This window comes from Cupressus sempervirens, chromosome 6 (assembly GCF_028749045.1).
Source record: "Cupressus sempervirens isolate cs-2001-9-10 chromosome 6, ASM2874904v1, whole genome shotgun sequence".
Classification (NCBI taxonomy): Eukaryota; Viridiplantae; Streptophyta; class Pinopsida; order Cupressales; family Cupressaceae; genus Cupressus; species Cupressus sempervirens.
In genome coordinates, this window is record NC_143123.1 from 692,583,570 (window position 1) to 692,588,043 (window position 4,474).

At 41.1% G+C, this 4,474-nt stretch overlaps 1 pseudogene across 1 annotated transcript; it reads right to left on the minus strand.

Moving 5' to 3' along the window:
- Window positions 1–1,149: 1,149 nt before the first annotated feature.
- Window positions 1,150–4,038, minus strand: LOC149554090 (G-type lectin S-receptor-like serine/threonine-protein kinase At2g19130 pseudogene; annotated as a pseudogene). Its single transcript, XR_016353223.1, has one exon. The product of XR_016353223.1 is annotated as a G-type lectin S-receptor-like serine/threonine-protein kinase At2g19130 pseudogene (transcript).
- Between the last annotated feature and the right edge of the window lie 436 nt (window positions 4,039–4,474).

Sequence of the window (4,474 nt, forward strand, 5' to 3'; positions counted from 1 at the left end):
CAAAAGTGAGACCCAACTTTTTGCACCTATTCTAGAGAGTGGTTGTTTCCTTAAAAAATAAGGGAGCACCAAATTTTATGTTGTTTAATTGAAAGACTATTACAAATTATGGGACCATTCTAGAATAGACAATATTTTATTAGCTTTGCAAGATGACTAGTTACTTTTTCTTATCATACAATTCACTTAGATCTGAATTTAAATTTTCATGATAGGAAGGGTATGATATGTTGATAGATTTTGAGAAGAACACATTATGTCTATCTAAATACATCATTTAGTTTTGACTCTTGGACTATGAAATTACCAATATTATTCTTGAGCCTAATTACTCTACCCAAGATAATCATTGTCCTTAAGAAAGGGGAAAATTATTTTATTTTGTCGTGGAAAATTCACCAATATGGTATTGTGTAATATGGAGAGTCCTTCAAGATGAAGGTTAATACTCCATTCATGTAAATAGAAGATTTTCCCATGACATGATCATATCCTATATTGTAGCACCACTTAAGTGTGTTATGATAATAAGAAAATACAAGAGATGTAACCTTTGTACTCTATATGTTTGAGATCCATATTCAACTAGAGGAGAAAGAAGTGTATTTTCATGTATTTTTTTCTCAATCATGTAGTATACATCAAAAAGTGACAAACAATTGCTATATTCTTAAAAACTTAAATAAATGCAGCTACTTGTTGTTTAAGAATAATTGACATAAAAGTAGTCAACTTTTAACATTTTATAGTATGAAGATTGGAGGTATATGGATTAAATGGACATGATATTTTAAGGGTGTCCTAGAACTAAATTCAATACTCAATGACAACCTCTCTTTAATAAAAATAGAAGAGTATAATGATCACCAACTTTAGATAAAATAATGATAAAAATTTAAAAACTATTTTGCATTAAAAATACAAACTTTACTTTATCACCAATTTTAGATAATAGGAACAAAAATCTTTAGAAACCGTTTTACATAAAAATTTGAAAATAGTATTTATCAATTGACATATTTGATGGAAGAGACACCTCTATTACTGTACACCTATTAACAATATACTGAATATCAGATTATCCTCATATATTTATAACATTTCATACTTCTTAATTAATAATCATAGATGATAAATTTTAATTAAAAATTTCTACACAAATAATAAAATAAACATTAATTGACACTAAAAGGAAGCTGCTACATTATATGCACAGCCGATCATAGCACAAAGCAAACAGCAAACTCATTCAGCCAAACCAAAACCTAAATACAATACAAATTAATCTCTCGTACCTGGATCTAACGAGTCTTTTAAAGGTAGAAATAGACTTAACGCGTCGTTTGGTAGATGTACTGACTGTAACAGTCAAAATAAAATTTAACTGGATGGAGGTAAAATATGATGTCCTTTGCCGTGTAGAAGCAGTTGCAGAGCTTTCGAGGTTTGAAGATCGAGAGGACCTTGTAGAAATTTGAGGACCTGCCACATGTGAGGTCTCGCCTCTTCCCTTTCCTGAACACACCATCCCCCCACCATTGTTGCCCTTCTGATCTCCTCCCCCTCTGAATTCCCACCAACAAAATCCCCATCTACATCCTCAGACAGCAAAGGATTATCCGTCTTCATCTGCTCTGCAGCCCACGCCTGAAAAAACATACTGCTCGACTCCACAATCAGATTCGAATTCCTTCGCCCCGCAATGATCTCAAGCAGAGTCATTCCAAAACTGTAAACATCGGCCTTTGCAGTGATGGGCAAACCAGACATCCACTCAGGAGCCAAGTAACCTCTAGTTCCTCTGATGAAAGTCTCTTCATGGCTGAAATCTATTCCCTCGATCTTTGCCAGCCCAAGACCTGCAACTTTAGGGCTAAATTTCGAGTCCAGCAGGATGTTCTCGGGCTTTACATCGCAGTGCACGATTTCCTTGTCGTGCAGATAAGCGATCCCCTTTGCAGTCCCCAGGGCTATCTGGAATCGGGTCTTCCAATCCAAGACCTTGCATTGGGCTTTCGAATTGTCGACTAAGAACGTATCCAGGGATCCGTTGGACACGTACTCGTACACCAAAAGATTCTGCGACTGCTCGGAACAAAACCCACGGAGCTCGATCAGATTCTGGTGTTTCAGTCTCCCCACCGTGCTCAACTCCTTGTGAAACTGTTTCTCCCCCTCCTTCGAGTTCCCAATTCTTTTCACGGCCACATGAGTACTATCCCTCAGGGTGCCTTTGAACACAGCACGGCTTTCGCCGCTGCCTCCCAACTTGTGGGTAAAATTCTTGGTTGCAGCCTTCAGCTCCCTGTATGTAAACGTTCTCAGCAGAGGATTGGAGGACTCTGCCCATCTCTGTGGTTCTACCATTCGCTGCCTTCGCCTCACTAGAAACGTGAATAGACCTACAACAAGTGCGAGTCCGACGACCCCACTGACCGCTCCGCCAACGATAGCTGCGGTATTGTTTTTGGAGGAACTAGATTTACCGTTCCCCCGAAGCGCAGAGGCAGAGACTCGAATAGAAACAGTTGAATTACTTTTGGCATCTGTTTTATGCATGTTCAACAAGTCTCCTGACCAGATCTTGCAGGGCCCTGAAGGTGGACTGAAAGCAAACGCAGTGCACGAGCAGTTGAGGAGGCAGGCTTTCTCGCAATCCTTCTTTGTGGTTGCAGGGTATGAGGATGCGGAATCAGCATCAGGCAAAGTGACGCTGGGTTCCAGGAATCCGTCCGTGCTGCCATTTTTAGGGTCGCAGTTTAAGGGGCTTTCCCGAACACAACCGCCCGCCCACGACTCTCGCGACTCCCAGGAGCCCTTGTCTTTTGGAGTGAAGCCCTCCACGCAACTGCAGAACTGGATATTGTTGGAGTTGCAGCTTCCGTAGGCGCCGCAGAGACCGTATACATTACATTGATCCCTCGGTTGAGACCAGAGCGCGTTCCATGTAGTTCCGTCAGCGAACAGTGAAAATAGCTGTAGTCCTCCGGACTTAACTAGGACGACACGTGAGAAGTCATGGTTGATATTCGTCACTGTATATGTGGTATACAAATCAGACTTTGTATCTTCGACGGTGAGATTCAAGAAGCCCCCCTTGCTCGACATTTCTGGAACTTGACTGAAAACTTTGCCGTCCCAAGTTCCGCTTGCCCAGTACTGCTTTGAATTGTTCCATGTCAGCACGAATTGATTGGAATCCACGTGAAAGGAGAAGAGCCCGGATGCAGGATCGAAGGAGTTTTTCCAACCGACCAGTTTTTGCTGCCCACCAAAAGTCATCCCTGGCAAGCACGTGTCGGTGGGATGGTCGAAACTCTGCCAAACGATCTCAGATTTGTTGGCATGACCGAACATTACAAAATTACCAGAATCTAATATCACGGCTTGGGAAACCTTTTTGGTCACATTGACAGACCAGAGAGACGCACCCGTTGCGTCAAACAGTCCAAGATCACCTCCTTCTGAAAGATTCAAAACGCCAGCACTGTTCTTCGCTGGAGACTCCCTGTTAGCCACCCAAACATAAGTCTTCTCTGTTAAATTTGCATACCAGATGCCGATATACCAGTTCTTGGTTCCACTTGGGTTGAAGAAACCCAATTCAAAAGTGCTATTCTTTGAAACGATTGTCTTGTTTCCAGAAATCGAGGTGTTCAAGGACAGAGTATCTCTGCCCTCGACTGCAGCAACACAGCTTCTCAGTTGAAGAAACACTGCAAAAACAACAAAAGCCAGGATTAAGCAGATTGTTTCCCTGATTTCCCCCATCGCTGAAATTGGAGCAAACCTCCCTCTCGCTAGAATAAATTGGGTCCTTATTTCACATCCAAGAGGGCCCAAGGGCGCTCACTAAAGAGGCCCAATTCACATCGGAGAGTTTGGAATACATGCACATATAATAACTTTGACACGAAATTTGCTCCACTTGGACCAAATAAAGTGTAATACTACTTATGCTTCTCTAAATTACATGTGTTTAAAAGACAGGAGTAGCTGAAGTTTTTAGGTTGGAGGTCTAAAATTTATAGATAACCGACATTAAAAAAAAATCTTCAGTTGAAGTCAAATTTATAGCGTTGTTCCGAGCTCGCGGAAATTTCCTTTTACTGGTTCAGAGACACGTAGCCTGGCAGACATGTCCAGTCAATTTTAGCGTGTGCAAAGAAGTCAAATTAAGCTAACAATAACACACAGAGGAGAGAATGACGTGTATGGAGAAGAGCAAGAGGGCAATAATATACGAAGAAGACTTTGGGGGAGGGTTTATCTGAAGTCTTGCACGTTCCACGACTCCTCAGCAATCGGGCATCCATTTCATCTGATTGCGAATTTTTCCATTTGCATAACAACTTTTGACCCCACAATAAACAACTATTGTTTAACAACAACAAGAACAAATTATGGCTGACGCAATTTATTAAAGAAACAAATATTGTTTTTCTATTTCTCCGCCTCTTCCTCCTTTCCACTA